The 24,066-nt window shown below is 36.6% G+C and overlaps 1 long non-coding RNA gene across 1 annotated transcript in view; it reads left to right on the forward strand.

The window, feature by feature from the left end:
• LOC103784790 (uncharacterized) overlaps positions 1–24,066 on the forward strand; it is a 590,306-nt gene that overhangs the window by 324,633 nt on the left and 241,607 nt on the right. The window contains exon 2 of the long non-coding RNA XR_008622252.2: positions 15,810–15,890. This is a non-coding gene — a long non-coding RNA (uncharacterized LOC103784790). The remainder of the gene's footprint in view (positions 1–15,809; positions 15,891–24,066) is intronic.

The raw sequence follows: 24,066 nt of genomic DNA on the forward strand, positions 1-24,066 counted from the left end.
AAGAGGAAATAGTTCTTGGTTCATAGGTTTGGGCAGCAAATATTCTATCTATGTGAGTGATGAAGAGATATGTACTCCTGTCAGAAGGATGGCTCCTTTCTCTTCATAGGGGATAAAAGATGAGTGGAAGTCAGACTAGTGAGGGGAGGGTGTTAGATGGTGGTGGTTTTGATTAACCTGATAATTTCAGGTGAAAAATCAGATCTCCCAGATTAAGATTATGATGCTCCAATAATGCTGTAATATTACTTAAAGGAAAAGATGGGGAGCTAAGTCTTGGCAATTGTCACACAAAAATTATTGATATATTGATCATCTTAAAAGGTTACTACGTTTATAAATCATAACTGTTATGGAGCCATGGATTGGTGGGCTGCTGATTGGTATTACAAACTGACATCGATGAACTATGGTGGCTTGACATTTGTTCCTTTGTTCTTCTCTATGAGTTAATTTATGTGACAGGCTGTGTTTTTGAAGGTCTGAGCTTTAGAATGAATCAGAGTAAACAACTGCCCTGCAGTAATAAAATGCCTACACCTATTTGCTGAATGAATCCTTCTTGGAAAGAGGCAATTCTGAATGGAATGGCTCTCTACTTAGAAAGCTAATAATTAAACACTTTTTCACCAGTGGATCAAGACCCCTGGTTGTGGGTGTTATTGTCCCCTATATAGAATATGTTCCATTTTCCCATGTTTAAATTCCTAAGACCAATGGAATGGAAACATAGAATTAACCTGATTGAAGCAGAAAGCATTCTGGAGTAAAAACCTCTCATTCTCCTGGTCTGTCTTAATGGGAAATCAAATGTGATTTGTGTTGTGTGGAGATGATTACCGATGGGTAATTATTCTAAAATATCTCTTTTCAAATCCTTTACATGGCAATCAAGGAAGAATGTGAGAGGTTAGGCAACACGTTACCAGGGCTATCAGCAGCATATAATTTCTTAATTATGCATAAAAATGAATAGCAATACCTACTGAAGGAGGTCTTGAATTTCCTTTGTGAAGTCTGGAGGACACACGGGCCTCCGAGCCTTATTAGAGAATATGTGGTTAAAAAGACAGAAGCAAAGATTCTTCTTTCTAATAATTGTGTGACTGAACCTCAGTTTTCTCATCTCTAAAATAGGAATAATGATACTTTTTTACTTGGAGCTGTGGTGTGAATTGCATTATGTAATGTCACAAGCTGCTTATTTTTGTGCCTAGCATATAATACAAGACACTCAACAAATGATAGCCCTTATTATGGCTGTTATTATTAGTAGTAGTGTTACTATTACTACTTCTTGTACTACTACTTTTGGCTAAGGCTTACCTAATTCAGGTAGAAATAAATTTAATTGAAATGAATGTCACTTGGATATTTCATTTTGTTATGAAGTTATTGACACAGCTAAAAGTAACACACATTATTAAGGTAAGTTTTAAAACTGTTGTGGGAGAGTCTATCATAATATTTTCCTAAGAGCATCTTCTGTTTCACCATGGTAAATTATTCATCGGTTTCTTTCAGAGTGGCATGTGCTATTTGAATGTGGCAACCAGCTTTAAATAAATTAACGTATTTATTTACACATCCCAACACTGCATCCTCTAATTTTGGGGGGAAAATATGTACATTTAAAAAATCTATTATGAAGGCTTGTCAGGAACAGATGAAGTGCTATGAATTGTTACTATTTGTGTTCTCTTTTTTTTTCTCAGCGTAAAAAGAGTACTTTAACATTGTGCATCCTTTCTTAAGGAATTTAAGAAATTACCAAATCGAGCAGTTGGTTGAAGGAGACTTTAAGCTCTCAGCTACTCAAGTAGCCAGTGCCACAGATTTCCAGCTTTGGAATCACATTTATGAGCAGTGACAAACCAAAGCAGTACATCTACATGGTCTTGTTGCCGTGTTTGATTGAGGGTGATGAGGAATCTAATAAAAGATGTTTTGTGTAATGAGAATAACACTATACCCAACACTTCATATAGAAGCAAAGCTGGACTGAGAGTTCAACTCCCCTGGTGAGGCCATATGCTAAACACCTTCATCTCTGGTGCATCTCATTCCTCCTTCACCATTTTCACTTCCACTGTCCTAAGACATAAGAAAACTGGAAGATAAAGGAAAGCATGCTACATTTTTATTGACTCACAAGGAGGCAGGAACAGAGATATTCCTAATCAAAACAATAGATGGTGACTATAGATTGGAAGTTACGTGAACTGTGGCCCTTAGAAGGAAAGAATCAGCAACTAGAAGCCATTTTGGGCCTGGCTCTGGGAGATCTCTAAACATAATGAGACATTTGTGGAACAGGGGTAAGGTATGGGAAGGCAGGGTGGGTTATGGGAGTCAGGCAAGCTTAGCTTCTCTGACCCTCTGTTTTCTCATCTGGCAGATAGAAATGTTATATATAGAAGGTTCTTACAAGAATGTTATTCATACAGAGGTTCTTAAAAGAACCTCAAAGAGTTCTTTTAAGCATTGCATGTAAATATGTGTATAAACAGTATAAAATCTAGAACATCATAATGCCCAGTTAATATTAGGGTTTTTTTTTAGTGATTTCTGCCCATAAAGTTGGAAAAACATGGGGACTGAAGAAAGAAAAGATTATTAAAAATTGCAAAGTGGTTAATCTCCTGGCACAAGATTTACTCTATTTTTTTAAAGGCTACTGCTAGCTCCAAAGACTGGCCTAGAAACTGAAGTTACTGGCAACAGAAATTCTAAAAAATGGCATCAAATTTTCAAAGTAGAGGGACACATCTTGGATGTTAAAGATAAGAGATATAATACGGATGGAAAATATTTATATAAAGTCTTCAGTATTTGACAGTTGTCCTTAGGAGCTCCTAAAATTTCAAAGTAAGGTGGAAATTATATGTAATTGACTAATAAGGGAGTCTGACATAATACAGCATATGGAAAGGCAGTGGAATTGGAAGTTGGGTTTTAATTCGTGTTCTACCCTTAACCAGCCTTGTGATCTTGGTAAAGTCGCTTAACTTACTGCCAGTACACACACACACACACACACACACACACACTCCAGGAAGACCAGCTAAGTGACTTACAGCCCAGAAATATTATCCTTTGTTCAAAGTCATCAAGGATATACTTAGCTATATACTTAGCTAAATATTCCCATGAAAAAAAAATGCTTCAAAGACAAAATATGAGGGAAATAAAGTTTCGCTATTGGGATGCTGATCTTTATATGACTGTAGTCTGTAGCTCTGAAGACAGATATTTTCTGAAAGTCCTTCTTAACTTAGTCCTAGGTTGCTCTGCTCACAGGAGGACATTAGGAGAGTGGGTCACTTAATCCTTCATCGAGGTAAGATCTCTTCTATTCATGCTATGAAAATGGGTCTACATCAGACTGTTCACTGTAGGCAGTGCCTACTGTGTAGAAAGAGCTCAATAAATGTTTGTAAACTGAATGACGAAATGGATGAATGGCAAACAATTCAACCCCAAGAAGGTTACCCCAGAGAGTCTATACAAATCAAATTGTAAAAATTTTCACCTTGCTGATTCTATGTGGACACAGCCTCAATTTCACCAGGGCCTGAAGAATAATTACAATGATCATTCATGTCTCCATGTCGAAATAAGGCATAACATTCAAACTTTCCCAAGGTGTATTATTGCACACACTTCATTTTGGAAAGGTTGATATAGTAAATTAGCAGCTCCACCACAAGGCTGATAAGGCTAATGAGAGGTATTGGTAAAATTGCAGCCATAGAAAATAAGACATTCTTTCCCATCATGAGAAGCAAAATTGTATAGAAGAAGGCCATGCATGGAAACACATTCCGTGACAAGCAGACCCTATCATCATACTTTTTGCAAAAGTGTTTTCCCTCTCTCTTCATGTATTAATCATTCAGTATTTTGTCTTTAAAAATAACATTGAGTGCGAATTATGTGCATGACACTATGATAAATAGTATGGGTGATAGATAACACATAAGTCAGTTTCTACCTACAAGAACTGCACAGTAAGTTGAGGACATAAACATATGCACATAAATCTACACGTGAAATGTCTGATGGTTCCTATACTAAGTAGGGAGAGGCCTAATTACTAAGATTTCTGATACCTGCAAGTAAAGAGTCAAGGGCCACCATGTTGGGTAGGAGGAGGTTGGAAAGGTTGAAAATATGTTATAATAAAAATAAACAAAGTTGAGGTGGAACATCTCTGGATATCTGTGGGATCAAGTCAGTTCAATAATCATGAGGTGGAGAAAGTCGTGGGTCATCCACAGAGATGTGGCACTTGTGGTGACTAACAGTAATAATAATAACTGCTAAGTAGAGTAAGAGGAGCACTGGTTTTGGAGTCTAATCATGTACATTGGAACTCCAGTTCTGTCAATTACCATGCAACTAAACTTGAGCCAAAGCTATGAGCATCGGTTTACCAATCTGTTAGTAGTTGATAGGTATCTATCTCAGAGGGATCTTCAAAGGAACCATTGTGGCAGTATTTAAAATAAGAAACACTTTGCCAGTACACAGGGAAAAAAGAAAAAAATTACATTTCTAGTACATGAATGAAGTTTAGAAGTGGGTACTAAAAGGAAAGCATAGAAACACTGTCTGGGTGGTGAGAGGCTCAGATTTGTCTCATGCATTTGGCTGAACCAGTCTAGACGAGGCTGAGTCAATAGGGTTACCCGTCTCCAAGACTGATGTTTGAAAGATAAACAAAAAGTCAAATAATCCTAACACCGATCACTGCCTTGTTTCAGCCTGTATGTCCCACTCAATGTGTTTAGCTTCCATTTGACTAGTTAACCTGCTCAGAGTGGAAAACTGAATTGGATCATTCAGCCCTTGCTATTTTTATGTTTGGATCAATTCAATTTGGCAGGAGACACCAAGGAAAGTAAGCAAATGACTGCCAAATTTCCACTTATCTTGGTGGAAATATGTATACAAATCTTAGCTCTGAATAAAGGTATATCTGTGAGGGCGGGTATTGCTAAAGGGTGAAGAAGTTTCTAGAAAAAGAGGCAAGAGTTCTCTCAGGTTATCTTATTCTTGGAGAATTTTCACCATGCACAATGCATCCATCTATTTAAGTTATTTATGCTATAACCAGCAGCCTCCCTGGATTTCATTCCACTTCTGCCTCCTAAATGACTTTCGAACCTGGCTCACACTTTTCTTTACCATCTAATAATAATGATAACGACATCTACCAAACAAGGCATTTTGTTTTACATTTTACAAAAGCATTTTCACGTAATTATTCATTTAAATCCCCTAAAAACAATGAAAGGTTGACATTGTTATTTTTACTTTAAGGACAAATGGGAGAATAAATTTAGAAAATAGGAAAAGGGAAAAATACGAAGTCAAGGGTGGAAAGAGGAGGGCAGCCTCCTAGAATTAAAAACACCATAGGAAGTAACACTGTCCAATGGATGTTATACCCCAGTGGCCACCAATTTTTGATAGTTTGTGAGGTTGAAGTTTGCACCTTCTTTTGAGAGCCTACAACCAAATGTTCCAAGTCTTCATACTAGCTCAGATTGGCTAATAAGGACCCAAGTCTCAAATCCTACATCATACTATCTCCTTGTGCCCCCATGCTTGAGATCTCAACCTCTTATCTAATAACAAGACCCATTTTTGCCAAAACATGCCATTGAGTGCAGGAGGGGCAATGGTATATGGTGGTGCATGACAGAAAATCCTGATTGTAGAGCAAAACTATACAAGGAAGAAAAACAAGGGCACGAAGTTGTGTCGGGGGAAAAAAATGTCAGGATGTCAGGCACTGATTAGATCACAATGTATTTCTGCCTAAATGCATATCCCATTACCAAATATTTTGTGATGCATACAAGGTTCTTAATAACACTATGTCCATCCACAAGGACTTGTTTCTTGAGTTCTTTTCTTCTGATATCTAAGAAATTAATTATCCTTTGATACACACTAAGGACAGATGGGTTCAGGAAAATGATAAACGAGTAAGAGAGAAAGCCTATAAACAATAATTTGATGCTGCCTCTATTTCATTTGCTTTGTATTAGCATCCATGGCATATATTTTTCTTTAAACCAATGTTTCTTACTCAGGATATTTAATTCAGATGAGTTTCTTGTCCCTCTGAATTCTTACTTCATCTTTGCCCTTTTCTGCCCTTTACTTACAGGATGAAACTTCCCACAGATAGGGGAATCTATCCTGTAGATCTTTAGAGCAGAGTTGGTTCATGCCTTCACATGCAAAGACAAAAACATAACCCACAGAAACCTTTCTAAATACTCTATCTCAAAGTACCCTAACACAAGTAGCTGATTGCCTTCCCCACTTCTCACCATCCTTCCCTTTCCACCCACAGCTTCTCACTGAACTTTATTTCCTCTTCTGAGGTCTTTGCCCACCTTTTTAATGGCAGAGGTCTAGAGGTGATTGTTAACTTGTACAACCTAAGAAACAATCCGAGAGTGAAGGTAGGAAGGCTTGGCCACCAAAGGAGAAAACACAAGAGCCTGGAAGCTCTCCGGGTTTAGGGGATTGGAGATTCATCTTCCTCTTTGTGCAATGGGAAAAAAGACAGAGAGAGAGAGTTGAAAGATAGATGGGGTTATTGGGTATTGTGATGGTTAATATTGAGTGTCAACTTGATTGGATTGAGGGATGAAAAGTATTGTTCCTGGGTGTGACTCTGTGGGTGTTGCCAAAGAAAATTAACATTTGAGTCGGTAGATTGGGAAAGGCAGACCCACCCTCAATCTGGGTGGACACAATCTAATCAGCTGCCAGTGCGGCCAGAATAAAAGCAGGCAAAAGAATGTGAAAAGATTAGACTGGTTTAGTTTTTTGGCCTACATCTTTCTCCCATGCTGGATGCCTCCTGCCCTCAAACATCGGACTCCAAGTTCTTCAGCTTTGGGGCTCAGACTGGCTTCCTTGCTCCTCAGCTTGCAGACAGCCTATTGTGGGACCTCACCCTGTGATCGTGTGAGGCAATACTCCTTAATAAACTCCCATTTATATATACAGCTATCCTATTAGTTGTGTCCCTCTAGAGAACTCTGACTAATACAGGTATACAGTGGGACTTGGTGGAAAATGGATCCAGACACTATGGGGAGGAAGTGGGTGCAAGGAGCTAGATGAAAATAAGGATATGTGAGGATGTGAGGGGGCTTCTTCTTAGACCCTGGTCTGGAAGCTAGAATCAAGCTGGGCATTGAATTGGACAACACAAATCCCCCAAATAATAGGTAGGGAAGTCAGATGAGTGAAAGCATTTTCTCCAGGGGAGAAAAGAGGAAATGCAGAGCGTAAGTGCAGGCATGGGCTTAATCAAGAGCAGCACTGCCCCAGTAAATAACCACAAATATTGGCTGCGGCTGTGGTTTACTTTTATTAACCCTTATATTATTCCAAGTCCGGAAAATATCTTCACAGACACAGTTTCTGATGTGTGGTTCTCTGGTTTCTAGTTCATACTACAATTACACAAAGAAAGTAGAAAAATTACATGATAAATTTTTTTTGTCTCTCTGTGGCAATATGAATTATTCACCTTAAAATTTTCCTTTCTTCACTTAACTTTGGAATGATAGAAAAATGTTGACTTTAAAAATAAATGGAGACAATTGAGAGACAAGAACTCCAGAAGCACCTAGTCTTTATTCACTGATGTGTTCTTGTCCCAATTCTACCACATTACAGTAAATGGATGCCTTGGAACCCTTCTTAAAATATCAACATTTATTATTTAACATCTTTTCTAAAATGCATGACTCTACTTTGGGCAAATAATTAAATCTTTGATCATTTATGTACTCATGGAGGCCCAGAGGCAATCCTTCTAAATGCCAGTTTGTGCATAATACTGTGACAATAAATAAAAGAAATGTAGGATTTCAGCTGCAAATGCATGCCTGGTCAGGCATAGAGCTTCGCTTTGTTTTGTTTTTGTAAAAAATCTTTTGTATATCTTTATTCTCATGTTGATTGATTTTTAGGATTCATTTTCCTAAAGCAGAGAAAAATAAATATTGGGCGAGAACTCTACATTGCAGATTTTTAGCCAAGGAAGTTTCAATTACGTCATGCCACTCTGCCATGTGTTTTCCACCAAGGCCTCCTCATTACTTCTCTTCACTCAGGGATGCCACTCCTGTTTAGGTCTCATTCTACCTCTCAGGCAATTCCTGCCCAGTCTCCTTGTCTCTACTGCCTCATCTCACCAACCTCTAATGCAGTCTTCCAGGGCTCATTCCAAGGACAGTTTTGCTGTTCATACTCACTCCTTATTTGATCTCATCCAGTCCCTTTGCATTTTGATGATTCCCAAAATTACATCCCCAGTCCCAACTTCCTGCTAGGCTCATTATTCCAACCACCTGTTAAGTGCATCCATTTTGAGAGCTAAAAAGACATCTTAAAGCAAACATAGCAAAAATTAAACCGTGGATGTTTCTTCCAAATCTGTATCTCCTATAGTCTTTTCAGTAAATGGCAAGTCCATTTTTTCAGGTGCTTATATCCAGATCCTGGAGTTATCCTTGACTTTCACTCTGCACATTCAATCCATTAGAAAAACCTGCTGCCTCAGCTGTAGGATTTATCTAGACTCTCACCACTTCTGCCTTTCACTGCTAGGAGCCGAGTTTGCATCAACATCAACAGCAATAGATGTGTAACTCTCTCTCCTTTCTCCCTTATGCTGTGTACACAAAAGCCAGAGCAATTTTTTGAAAATGAAAGTCACACCATGTCCTGCTCTGTCTTAAACCCTCTATTAACTCCTCAACTCACTTGAACTAAAATTTTATGGTCCTGTGAATCTAGTCATCTGCCACCTGGGTTCAACACTTTCCCATCATTTACTTCAGTCCTGCCTGGTTGATCTCCCTGCTGTTTCTTTGCTCTGCTTCTTCCCTGGGGTCTTTGCACAGACTGTTTGTGCTCTTTGAAATGTCTTCCCCCAGGAATATAGTTTATTCTTTCAGGTCCCGTAAGCCTTTGTTCAAATGTCACCTCATCAGAGACTCCTTATTTAACCAAACTATTTAAAGCAGCACCCCTCTGTCCTAGCCTGTTTTGCATTGCTATAAAGGAATACCTGAGGATGGGTAATTTATAAAGACAAGAAGTTTATTTGGCTCACAGTTCTGTGGGCTGTACAAGAAGCATGACACCAGCCTCTGTTTCTAGTGAAGACCTAAGGAATCTTCCAATTATGGCAGAAAGAAAAGAGGAAAGGGAGCCTCACATGGTGAGAGGAAGGAAGGAAGAGAGGAGGAGATGCCAGTCTCTTTTTAACAACTGGATCTGGGAACTAATTGTAAGAATGCACTCATTATGCAGGAATGGCACCAAGCTATTCATGAGGGATCCACCCTATGACCCAAACATAGGTCATATGGCAGTTGCACCAGGCTCCACCTCAAACATTGGGATCTCATTTCAACATGAGACTTGGAGGGGAAAATTATCTGAACCATATCACCCTTCCTGCCCACTCACTCTCCATTCTTTCCCTGCCTTATTTTATCACATAGCCCTTATTTCTATCCCCAGGTATATACTTCCTATTTTCCTGTGTATTGGCTACCTCCTCAGTATGATGTCAAATCCCTGTGAATAGGCACTGCTAGTGTTTTATTCACTGATAGCTCCCCAGTGCCTAAAGCAGTGCATGATTCATAATAACGAATCAATACATGAATAAATTGGCTTTTTTTTTTTTTTTTTTTGAGAGGGAATTTTGCTTTTGTTGCCCAGGCTGGCTCACTGCAACCTCTGTCTTCCAGTTTCAAGTGACTCTCCTGTCTCAGCCTCCTGAGTAGCTGGGATTACAGGCTCCCACCACCACACCTGGCTAATTTTTGTATTTTTAGTAGAGACAGTGTTTCACCATGTTGGCTAGGCTGGTCTCTAATTTCTGACCTCATGATCTGTCCGCCTCAGACTCCCAAAGTGCTGAGATTACAGACGTGAGCCACTGTGCCCTGCCAAATTGGCCTATTCTTATTTAAAAATGTCCATGGGTAGGAGATCCAGAGGGAAATTAGAAACCCAGGATTGGAAAAAGATTGTTTTTGAGCCTTGCTCTTCAAATTGTGGCATCACCTGGGTGCTCAGTTCATTCAAAATGCAGTTTCAGGCCCCCAACCCAAACCTACTGGAATAGATTCTTCAGTTAAATCAGTCAGTTAAAATCTAAAGTTGATTTTAATTGTTCCAGGCCACATTGGTGTTATTTCATCCATTTTGGTGGGCATTGAGATGACATGGCTGTAGCTGTATGGGCCTCCTCTGTACCCTGGAGCAGGTATGGACTTCAACATTGAAATTGGTAGAGCTCACAAATACACACTTTAACAAGAGGTTCTCTAGTCACACACACTGCAGTAAGAAGCACTGTACTAGAATCCCCAGGTGGGTCTCTATCTTTCCTCGATGAAACACCTGATCCTGTTTGAACAAGGTTGCTGATTGTCTAGTATCTCACATTGGGTGATCTTTCAGTGTTTTCTGCCTTCCAGAACTTGTGACCTATAAATGGTTGATAAATGAGTAAAATGACTTGAATCAGGGAAACTAATAAGACCAGGTATCCTTCTGTCATTCAATCTTCGACATAGGAAAGACCTATCCAGAAGACTCCGCAGGGTCTTGAGAGTGATGATATTGCACTCTCAAGATCACTGTGCCCTATCAAGAAGTGAGTTGCCAGTTTAAGCCAAACAAGTGTCCATTGAGAATCACCACAGGCTCAGCCTTCCCACTGTCGTGATCTGAGAAGACAGGTACTGTGTGTAACAGAACTTAACGTTCAGAGGGACAGAAGGGAGACAAAGCAGCCGCATGTGCATTGCACTTTATTCTTCTCTCTGGTGGTCTTGCAAAGAGCATCTCGTCTCCCGGTAGCTGCTATAATTAGTATCTTATTATCTTGTCACTGTTCAAATTTGATTTGCTAAATCATTCTGAACTTCCCTGACAGGCTGCTGATGCAAGGTCAGAAAATAACATTTCATACTTATTTTAGGCCAGCTTCCCTAGAAGCAGGGTCTGAGATGGGGATTTAAATGCATATGATTAGTTGGGAGAGTGCTCTTAGGAGAAGGGCGGAAAGTAGGATAGGACAGGAGAAGAAACTCAGCCAAGATGTGGTTCAGCTGAGGTTTCATCTCAGCCTGATCCTACAGGAAGCTATAGAGAATGAAGGGCACCGGAGACCAAGTCGTACGTTGAGGCAAAGAGGCTGGTCCTTTGAACCCTCTTGCCAATCAGCTACAGATTGCCCCCAGAAATTTAGTGTAACCCCATAACCTCCCAGATATTTCTCAGTGAGACAACTCCTCTAGACCAAGGTCTCAGTATAAGGAGGAAAGCAGTTATCTGGAAGCAAACAATAATCACAGCAACAGGGGATGGGGCTCCTCAGGTGAAGTGTATCTTGACAATACTTACTAGCAATTGTTTAGTTATTTTAGGCAAAAAAGGAAACTCTTCCAATTTTAGATATTAATTTTTTGTAATTTCATTACCCTTCACTGCTTCAAGTTCAATATAACTATTAACTCATTTAATCCCCATGACAACCCAGGAATGTATGCACTATTGTTGTTTTCATTTTATTGATAAAAAACGAAGCACTAAAAACCTTGGATATTTGCATGATTGGGCAGTCTGGCTCCAGATTCTTTTTTTTTTTTTTTTTTTTTTTTTTTTTTGAGACGGAGTCTCACTCTGTCGCCCAGGCTGGAGTGCAGTGGCTCAATCTCGGCTCGCTGCAAGCTCTGCCTCCCGGGTTCACGCCATTCTCCTGCCTCAGCCTCCCCAGTAGCTGGGACTACAGGCCCCCGCCACCACGCCCGGCTAATTTCTTTTTGTATTTTCAGTAGAGACGGGGTTTCACCATGTTAGCCAGGATGGTCTCGCTCTCCTGACCTCGTGATCCGCCTGCCTTGGCCTCCCAAAGTGCTGGGATTACAAGCGTGAGCCACCACATCCGGCCCTCCAGATTCTTTATTCTTAGCTATGAGGTATCAACCGAATGACTGCCATTCTGAGAGAAGGCATGGCATCATATAACCTCACTCAATGTTTGACACATTGTAGATGCCCATTTTATGTTGCATAGATGAAACCAAATGAAACAAATGGACAAAGAGAAACAATCTTGGATGAAATATGGATCTCTTAGATCTTGTATAGGTTAGCTTTTGTTGCACATTAATGTATCTTAAAACTTAGTAACTTAAAACAACAAATATTAATTAACTTTCAGTTCTGTGGATTAGCAATTTGGGCTAGAAACATCTGGGTGGTTCTCTTGTTCTTTATGGGCTCATTCCTGCATTTCGTGGGTCAGCTGCCAGTTCTTTCTAGGCAGCTCTACCTCTTTGATTGGTTATCTAAAAGCTGGAGTATCGGGAGCAAGTGGGCCATGTGACTATGATTATCTGACCAGTTGTCTTGGGCTTGTCTACCTGGCATCATGGCAAGATTCCAATAAGGAGAATTCAAGCATGCAAGAGGGCTTGAAGCCTACAATAAGTATTATCATACCATCACTTCTGTTTCATTCAACTGGCCAAAGTCAATCACATGACAACCTCAGATTCAAAGAATGAAATAGACTTCATATTTTGGTGGGAAGAGTTGCTGAATCATATTGCAAAAAGATAAGGGAACTGGGAGGGGAATAATTTGTAACCATTTTTTGCTTTTACCACAGAATCTTTCTGCATCTGTTAGTTATATATAAAAATGCCATATAAACCCTTCCTTCATATTTAGTGCTTTCTTTTACATATAAAATGTGGATAATATTAGATTGGAAAACTTAGAAACCAAATTACTACTGTTAATTGGTTTTAAAATATCAGAGTACCTTCTGAAACAAGCTTGCCTCTTGATGCTAATCTTTTTTGCCTCTGAAAATATTGTAAAAATATCTCATTAGCAGTTCTAGAGCCCTATTTGTATATCTCTATTTTAAACAAAGTTAAAATAGAATAAAATGTTGGAGCTCCCACCTGCCCAATCTAGTACCCAGTTTTACTCTCCAGAGTGACCAACCACAGGAGTCATCTGCATGTATTTCCTAACGTGATCTCCCTGGATGGGTGCATATTATTATACTGTCCTCTTTCTCACTTAGCACTCTGTCTTGGAGAGATTTTCATATTAGCAAAAACAGTTTTACTTCATTTTAAGAAACCGTATAGTAGTCCCTCCAAAGTCTAGAAATATACCATAATTTACTTACTTCTTTGTAGATGATTATTTTTATTGCTCCCAGATTTTTGTTCCTACAGCCAGTGATGGGGAGTAAATTTTTTTCATATTTCATTGGATTCATTTATGAGAGAACATCTAGAAGAATTCTAGAAGTGAAATTTATGTTTTAAACATGACTTTTAAAAAATCTGAAAGATATTGCTAAATGAACTGCAGTGAGGGTGTGCCAAGCCTACCAATTTTAAATTCCCGTAAACAATGCATGACAGTAGGATTTCTCCACATGCTCATAGATAGTATATATTGGCAAATGTCTACATTTTATCACTGTTCAACTCTTGCCATTTTGAGAGGTGAGTATGGTTACATGGTTAATTTGCATGTGTTTAAAATAAATGAGGTTATATGCAATTCCATAAATTTATAGACCATTTATATTTAATTTTGTTAAATGCCTGTTCATATTTTTCATTTATTTTAATATTGTGTTATTGATATTGCAAGGAAAAACCTTATATACGTTTTATATAATAAAAAATTAACTTTTGTGTATGGCAAATATGGTTCTGGTTTTTCATCTACTTTATTGACAGATACAATACTCACACAGGAAAATGCACTCATCTAAAGTACAAAGTTCAACCAATTTTGACAAATATGGGCAGCAATGTAAAGATATTCTTTGCTTGTTTTTTTCTCTACAATCCATTTCAAGTTAATATTTGGTATGATGATAGTCAAGTATTTTTTTCTAGGTAAATATGCAATTGTTCCAATATCATCAGTTTAAAAGTCTTTTTTTTTTCCCATTAAGTTGTCTAGAATATTTCTAGTTGTCCGGAAATTTCCTCCTGTCTTTTCTAGTCAATCACTTCACACTTCTACAGAAGCAGCCACTATTCTGACATCTAAGTATATATACTCTTTTGCATGTGGCTTCTAATATATGTAACATTTTCAACTACAGCATTTTTCATCAGTAGCTTGTTGCTTCTTGTTTTGAAGTTGCTTTAGTATACTTTTTACAGTTTGTCTGTTCACCTGTTGATGGACATATGAAACGTTCTGTATTTTGTACTATTATGAATTAAGTTGCTATGAACATTCTTATGCAGACATTTATTTCTCCTGAGTATGTACCTAAAAGTGGAATAACTAAGAAGTGGAGTAGATATATTTTTAACTTCATTTGGATTGTCAAACTAATTCTCAAAGTGATTATACCACTTTATACTTTCACTAGCAATGCATGGATATTTCCAGGTTCTCTACATGTCAACACTGATGAATTTCAGTCTTTATATTATTTCGCCATGTGTATATATCTCCTTGTGATATTATTTTGCATTTCTTTGATAATTAATGATGTTGATCATTTTCTCATGTGGTTGGTGGCCTTTTATCCATCTTTTGTGGAGTAGCTGTCCAAATGTTTTGCCTCTTTTGGTTGGGTTCACTTTATGTTAGCATTGATTTGTAGAAATTCTTTGTTCAGGATATGAGTTATTTGTTATATATATTGCACATATTTCCAAAGTCTATGATTTGCCTTTCCATTTTTATAATGGTGTGGTTTTTGATTAGCATATGATTTTAATTTTGATAAATCTTATTTGTGAATTTGCTTTTTTTAGGTTAGTGCTTTTTTTATAACTTTATAATAAATCTTTGCTTATTTTTGTCTATGAGCTATTTCAAATTAATATTTGTGTATGATAATGGTCAAGTTTTTTTCTATGTAAATATGCAACTGTTCCAACATCATCAATTTTTTTCCCACGAAGCTGCTAGATATCTGAGTTCCATCTCTGAGCTCTCTATTTTATTCCATGTTATACTTGTCTATCTTTACACCACAATCACACTGTATAAATTACTGTCAATTTTTAGGAAATCTTAAAATCATGTAGTCTAATTCTTGATTTTATTCTTCACAATTATTTTAGTATTCTAGATCTTTTACATTTCCATATTGATTTAAAATCAGTTTATCATTTCCGTAAGAAAGATTCCTGCGATTTTATTTGGGATTGTGTTGAACCTATAGATTAATATAGGGAGATTTGATATCTACAAATTTCGAGTCATTCAGTCCGCTAACATAGTATATTTCTCATTTTACTTAGGACTTCTTTAATTTTTCACAGCAATGTTTTAACTGTTTTCAGAATGGAGATATTACATGTAATTCATTAATTCGATTTCTAGAATTTAATTTTTGAAATTATGAAAATGTCATTGTTTTAAATTATAAGTTGAAGAAATTCTATTCCTAACTTGCTAAGGGATTTACTTATTAAGCATTGGTGTAAAATTTCATGAAATGATTTTCAGTATCTATTGAGGTGATCATAGATTTTTCCTTTATGATATTAATTTAGCACATTATATTGATTGCTGACGCCAAATCAGCTTCACATTCCTTGGATAATTCTGACTTGGTTATGGTTTACATATTGCTGAATTCAATTTGCTAAATCTTTCTAAAGAATATTTGTGTCTTGGTTAATGAAGTATATTAGTATTTAATTTAATTTAATTTTTTTCTCATGCTTTGATATCAGGGTTTTGCTGGTCTCATAAAACTACAACAGCTACGTGTATGAATCTTGAAAAGCCAAACTGAAGAAAAAATATCCAATCTTGTAAGTTACTATATAAAATAATATTTATGATTAATTTGAACAATTTATGTTTAACTACTTAACCAGCCTTTGTCTACTAATTTTTAATGTTTCTGTTTAAAGACATCATATGTTGATGTGTAAAGCATAAAGTTTTGTATGATACAGTATTTAATTTTTGAATTTTGACTTCTCACACAAGAAAAATATAAACGAGAAATGATAGAACAAACTTTTATTCTTACCTCTTAACATTTTTACGAACTAATGCCTATTCCCTAACTTTTGTTCCTTGACCTCAATTAGAAAAAGAAAAAATATGACAGAAAAATAGAGAAAACTGTTTCTTCAAAGAAACCATGAATAATATTATAAAGCAACCTTCTTTAGGACTGCAAAATCCCATCCTGGCTAACACGGTGAAAACCCGTCTCTACTAAAAATACAAAAAAAAAAATTAGCCGGGCGTGGTGGCGGACGCCTGTAGTCCCAGCTACTTGGGAGGCTGAGGCAGGAGAAGAGCGTGAATCTGGGAGGCGGAGCTTATAGTGAGCCGAGATGGCGCCACTGCACTCCAGCCTGGGTGACAGAGCGAGACTCCGTCTCAAAAAAAAAAAAAAAAAAAAAAAGACTGCAAAATCTTGAACAAGATGGGCAGCAATAAAAATACTGCCTGGCACTTGCCACTGTAGTGCTGTCTGGCGTCAAATACAGATATTCTGTATTTTTTGTTTTTTTTTTAGAGACGGGGTCTCACTTTGCTACCACACCCAATTAATTTTTAAATTTTTTTATAGTAACAGGATCTCACCATTTTGCCCAAGTTGGTCTTCAACTTCTGGGCTCAAACGATCCTCCTGTCTGGGGCTCCTGAAGTGCTGGGATTACAGGTGCAAGCTACTCTGCCCAGCCAATATTCTGTATTCTAAATACTGTTTTTCTGAAAGGCTCGTCCAAGTGTCCATTTGTTATGGTGATGTGATTCCAGACCACAGGTGACAACAAATTTTCTTTGGAGTTCAAATTCAACCATAGATTTCAGGGATAGATTAAGAAACAAAACCAAAAAAACAACAGAAGAGTATTCACAATATTAGAAACCACAACACAAACCGAAATGAGCATCAAAAGGAAATTGCAGACTAGCCTAATGGCAGTATTCGATAATGGATACAATGGGACAAAATTCTAAGAGATAGGAGATACAGCTTGAAATATTTGTACCCCATTATATTTTTATTCACATATAATAGCTACATGTTCAAGCATGCGATATTGGAGATCACAGCAATCATAAACCCTGCTTATGAAAAAAAAAATCAAGCCAATCTAGAAATAAATCCAAGTTTAAAATTCAAGAATGGGGGAAAAATTCAACATAAAAGTAAAGGTAATGGTCATTGAATCCTCTAAACTTTAAAATCAAGATCAAACAATAAGCAGTATATTGATTATAAAATTTTTGGCAATGTAAACATAATAAACATCAAATATGCATTTATCATACATAAACACCAGATATCAGAGAGGAGTTTGGAGAGAATATTCTAGTTCCCTTATCATTCAGAGAAGGGGATCAATACAGCCTGTCTAAATTTGAAACATAAAGTTAAAAAAAAATTACTCTAACATCTTAAAGTGCCTCTAATTTAATTTGTTCATTTCATATTACTTTTTTGGTAATTAATGTCAGGTGGTGAAGAAACATTTATCTGAGGTTCAATATTTCTTAATTTCAATGCAATTTCCCCCCCATTAGATGTAATTAAATTCTAACTATGTCTAAATAAGTGTAGCATTACTGTGAGATACCATCTTTGTAAAAGTATTTGTATTTTTTTATTATTCATCATTATATACATGCATATATACATATATATACCTGAAATAATATACATGCATATCTACATATATGCATATATATCTGAAATAATATGCTTAAATGTTGACAATGACTATCTTCCAGTCGTAAATATGGAGTGATTTTGAAAATATTTTATATTTTTGGAATTATATGATTTTTTAATATAATGGCTGTATATTATGTGTGTAACTCTTTATACATGAAATCATCCTTTCGAAAAATTACAGAAATTAATGTAAATGATATTTGACTTAATTAGACTGAAAATCATATAAATTATACAAACTAGTCAAAGATATTTAAAAATGTGTATTTAGAGAAAAGACAAAGGACAAAAACAAACAATTCACAAAAAATGAAATATTATTGGCTAATACATTTTAAGTAAATAGCGCAAATTCTCCAGTAATCAAACAAATTCTAACTCAAATCAGCTGACCTGTGTTTTTTTTTTTTAACCTGCTAGTAAAGGTTTATTGGGATAGGCCTTCCTACATTATAATGACAGAAGTATATAAATTGATAGAATTTTTCTGAAATCCAATTTAAAAACATATGTCAGTGTTCATAATCTTTTGCAACTTTGGGAACTTGAGCCTGTAAAAATACTCAAAAATACAACCAAAGATTTTTGAAAATGAATATGTATTACACTATTCTTTCTAGAAGTAAAAAAGAGGAAATAATTAAATGTTCAACGATAGGAGAAAGACTACAATTTATAATACATAATAATTATTTACTGAGTTCTTATAAAATGTACAATTTGTCAAAAGATTTCCTTATACAATCTCATTTTATCCTTATAATGACACAGAGGAGCAGTGACCATTCACATTTTATACTTGAGAGTTTGACCATCAGAGACATTAGGAAATATAGCTCAGATTACCGAACTCATTGGTGGTAAGGCTGGATTCAATGTGGTTAAAAAATGAAAATTCATCAATATTATGTACTTCCTTCCTCCATAGTGATATTGTGCATGCATTTTAAATGAAATATATTATAGAATATTAAGAAGAGAGATACAAGGAAGAAAGTAAATATTACTCACAAACCCACTCAGAGATATCCAATGTTAGGGCATTTAATTTATTTCTGTCTTTATTCAAATGTAATACTTCTCTCTTATATATATAGATGCATAAAACTGAGATCTAATATATAAATATTTTATATTGTCTGTCCATTTACTTTCACATTTCAAATATTTCAAATTATGAAATATTATTTGAAAATTCTTTTTATGGAATACATTCTAATCTATTTTGTTATTTTGTTGTAATGCAAACCTAGAGTTTTAGAACACCTTTATAAAAACAAGTAACATTGTGATAAACATCTTTGTCCTAAAATGTATCTCTAAATTCCTTAGTATAGACGTTGGAAGAGAAATTACTAGACCCAAGGGTGCTTATTTTTTTAAAGACTTTTCGTATCTATAACCAAACTTTAAAGAAAATAAATACCATTTATATTTGGCCAGCAGTGTTTGCAGTCAATTTCAATGATGACTCAACCTAATGAACACTTGATTTAAAATGGATGCACAATGTTATTGCAGAGGAAGGAAGTCCATAATACTGGGGAAAATGAAAAAGTTTTAAAAAGAAGATAGTTTGTTAGGAGACTCTGGAGCATGCCCACAAAAACAACAAAAAATGCCATTTTACAGTAAAGGTGCCATTGAAATGTGATGGGAAAATGAAAAAGTTTTAAAAAGAAGATAGTTTGTTAGGAGACTCTGGAGCATGCCCACAAAAACAACAAAAAATGCCATTTTACAGTAAAGGTGCCATTGCAATGTGATGGGAAAATGACTATCTGTTCAATAAATGGTTCTGTGACAGTTGGATATCCACATGGAAAACTACTCATCTTGAGTCTTAACTTACATCCTGCATAAAACATCAATTCCAGTTGTATCATAGACCCAGATGAGAAGAATGAAGCAGTAAGGTAAAACAGTCTTTTCCAGTATAAATATAACACAAGTCCTATTGAGGTATAACTCACATACTCTACATCCACTCATTTTACGTATATAATTCAATGGTGTTTATTAGGCTGGTGCAAACATAATTGCGGTTTTTGCATTTACATTTTATGGCAAAAGCTGCAATTCTGTTTGCACTAACTTAATATTATATTCACACAGTTGTGCAACTATCACCACAATCAATTTTAGAACATTTTTATCACCTCCCTAAAAAACCTGTATCATTAGCAGCCACTCCCCATTGCCCCCCTGCCAAATCCACCAGCTTTATGCACCACTAATCTACTTTCTGTCTCTATAGACTTGTCTATTATGGATATTTTATATACATAAAATCATTACAATGGGGTCTTTTGTGATTTTGTTTTCACTTAACGTGTTTTCCAGGTTCATCCATGTTGTAACATGAAGAAATACACTGCCATTCTTTTTTATGGCCAAATAATATTCCATTATATGGATGTATCACATTTTGCACATCCATTAATCAGTTGATGCATATTTGGATGGTTTCCAATTTTTAATACTATAATTCATGCCACTATAAACATTCAGGCACAATTTTTATAAATGCATGTTTGCTTTTCTCTTAGGTATAAAACTAGCAGTGGAAATGCTCGGCCATGTAGTAGCTCTATGCTTAATATGTGAGGAACTGCCAGGTTGTTTTACCACTAATATATGAATGTTCTCATCTTTCCACATTCTAGCCAACATGTGTTTTCTTCCTTTTTTATTCTAGCTATTCTAATGTGGGCAAAGTAGGATCAAATTTTTGTTTTGACTAAGTTTCCATGATGACTAATGCTGTAGTTTGAATATCTGCTTCTTCTTAAATTCATGTTGAAATCTAATTATTTTAACAATAGTAAGAGGTAGGACTTTTAAGAGGTTAGGCCATGAGGGCTCTAACCTCATGAACAGGTTAAGACTGTCATCACAGGAGTGGGTTTGTTATCATAGGAGTGGGTTTCTTATAAAAGGATGAAGTTGGCTCCTTTTTTCCCATCCCTTCCTTTCCTCTTGCTGCCCCCACAACTCCTTCTCCCTCTTCCCCCTCTCTCTCTTTTTCTCTCTCCTTCCCTTTTTGCCCTCTATCTGTCCTTTCATCATGGGATTATGTAACAAGGAGGAACCCTTGCCAGATGTGTTCCCTTAGTCTTAGACCTCACAGCCTCTAGAATTGTTAGCCAGTAAGTTTCTATTTGATATGGTTTGGATGTTTATCCCCTTCAAATCTCATGTTGGAATGTAGTCCCCAATGTTGGAAGTGGGGCCTGGTGGGAGGTGACTGGATCATGGGGACAGACACTTATGTATGGTTTAGCAGCATCCCCTTGATGATAAGTGAGTTCCACTCAGTTAGTTCATGAGATCTGGTTTTTAAAAGAGTCTGGGACCTCTCCTTTCTCCTTCTGTCTTGCTCCCACTCTCATGTGATACACCAGCTTCCCCCTTTGCCTTCTGCCATGATTGTAAGCTTCCTGAGGCCCTCACCAGAAGTCCAGCAGATGTTGGGACTGTGCTTGTACAGGCTTCAGAACAGTGAGGCAATTAAACCTCTCCTTTTTTTAATTGCCCAGCCTCAAGTATTTCTTTATAGGAATGCAAAAAATGGCCTAACACACTGTTCATGAAAAATCAGGTACTATGGTACAGCAGCATAAAACTGACTAAGACAGCTGATAATGCTGAGCATCTTTCATGTGCTTATAGAGCACAGTACAATGGGTCATCATATCATGATATATTCATGAGTGGAATACTAAGCAGCAATATAAAAGAACAGACAGCACATGAAGGCAGGAGTATAAATAGTGCTCATAGACACAATGTTTAGGAAAACATGCCAGATGTAAAAACATATCTATTGTATTATTCCATATATATGAACCAAAAGAAAAAGTAAATAGATATATAGCAACAGCAGTCAGAATAATGGGTACCTTGTGGAGGTATTGAGTGTGAGGCAGTATGAGGAAAGCTTTTATGCTGCTGGCAATATCCTTCATCTTGATCTGTGTGATGACTGCAGGAAGGTAAGCATAAGTACAATTTCATCAGGTGGTGCTCCTAAGATTTGCGCATCCTACTGCATTCACATTACACCTCAACACAATTTAAAAAAAATTTAAAGGCATAATATGAGGTAATAAAAGATTCCCCTAGGTCAAACAACCCAGGAGTGATAGGAATAAAAATTTAATGATGTAGAAGATAAGTCATTTTAGGGAAATAAAGATTTTTGGACTAGAGCCTGATACAGACTTTTCTAAGCTGTTTTATCTATCATTTTTTAGCCAATTTAGTTTGAACTTAAATTATCTTTATATTATAGGAGTTATGACAGATAAATTGCTTCCATGATTTGAAATCTCCAGATATATTTAAGGGCAGGAAGAAAACAATTTCTATAATGAGAAAAAAAAAAAAAACCCTTTCTGCCTCAAACTTAAAAAATAAGAAGGCACTTACTGGCGCTTTTCCTTTAACTTTAACGTGCCCTGCATGGGGGAACCCTCTTTTCATATAATTTAATGATGCAGGAAGACTCTTCATGAGTGACAAACCAGTGTGCTGTATATAAGGTTCAGAAGAAAGAAGAAAGAGTAAAGGGACTGGTTTATGCCATAAAAGATCCAGAAACATTTATCCTTTGAGAGCTGGTCTAGAAAAAGAAAAAATGATGGTGAAGAAATAAACTTAGATATGGCACAAAAGGAGCAACTAGTACTTATTGTTATGGACAGTAGTCTTTAAAGCATCCACTGGCTCTTATATATGACTGGATAGAGAAGGAAAAAAATAAAGTAGGTCAGATTATTTACAGAGACTCGGAAGGTATCCATCTAGTTCCATGTTCCACGGGGCAATTATTTACACCTCATTATCTTAGGACAGATTCTCTAGAAGCAGAACCTGAAACAGGAATTCCTTTGCAAGGGATTTCCTGAGGGAGTGCTCTCAGGTAAAATTGGTAGGGGGATGAGGGAGGCATAGTAAGAAGTCAGGTATGAGTATGGGTCAAGCATAATTGACCCATACTCAGACCCAAAATCACTCAGCCTAGGGAAGGAGAATCCCATGGGGAGGGCCAGGGTGACAAAAATTCTCCCTTTGACGAAAATCTAGTCAGGCTCCTTTGAATTCTCTTCTCAACCAGCCCTTGACTTTCGGTTTTCTAGGTTTGTTTCTGAATTGTTCAGTTTTAGCAAGAATCCTGCTAAGTCAATTGAGCCAGAATTCCTCATCTTTGGTATCTTATCACTCTCAATATGTGATCAGGCTTCTCATTCTCCACCATCTTCCAGGTAATATCTAATCACCCTGGCCTGTCTTTAACAAGAATCTTGTCAGGTTGTTTAACCAGAATCTCCCCCAACTCTGATTTTTTTTTTCTCTTAGTAATTGTTCACTCATTGACCCCCAACCCTGCTCCTTTGGCAATAAATTCCTATTTTCCCTTGTTGTATTCAGAGTCGAGCCTCACCTCTCTCTGTCACTGCAAAACCCAATTGTAGTGGTCCATACCATGATGATCCTAAATTAAGTATGTCTTACTGTTCCTTGCAAGACTCGTGGATAATTTTTTAACACAAGACAAGGATGTAAATACTCAGGAGAACAGGCAACAGTGAGCTGTTAGCAGCTTATGTGCTCAGAAGCTGGGGAATGAGGGAACTAGCCAGATAAAACGAATGCACAAGGAGTGCCAGTAGCATTTTGGTGTCCTCCAGAAAAGGGAAGTTGGAGACTTAACCTTACTCTTGCTTGCTTATCTACCAGGTTGTACCACTCAAACTTTAGCCATTTGCAAATTGCACTCATATCATTTTGGTATATATATATATAATCATCTAATTAATACTTTAAATGGACTCTATTTTTTCTTGACTGGATTACACTTTTGACAAGCAATAATGCCTGAAACTATATGTTTGGTTGCTGCATTTTTAGTACATCATTAAAAACATGTACAATTATGAATATTTAAACACAATGTATGGATGTGATCTAAATGTCTCTGTTAAATCACTAGTGGTACAAGTGCCATCATCTGTGGAACAATAGTTTAAGGGATGCCACATGGTATACATGTTCTCAAAATATGCCCCTCATTGTAGAAAACTTCTTATGGTGTCTGCAGTTACCACCCTGAAGACCAATCTTTGGATTGAAGTATTGCCTTTAAAAGATACTATATTGAAATGTGTAAATATATCAACAGAAAGGGATAAACATTATCAGGCATGATCACAGTCAATCTTACCCCTTGTACATAGCAGGGCTCTCAGGGAATGAAATACTGGAGAGATAAATTTTAATATTTG

This window comes from Pan paniscus, chromosome 21 (genome assembly GCF_029289425.2).
Source record: "Pan paniscus chromosome 21, NHGRI_mPanPan1-v2.0_pri, whole genome shotgun sequence".
Classification (NCBI taxonomy): domain Eukaryota; kingdom Metazoa; phylum Chordata; class Mammalia; order Primates; family Hominidae; genus Pan; species Pan paniscus.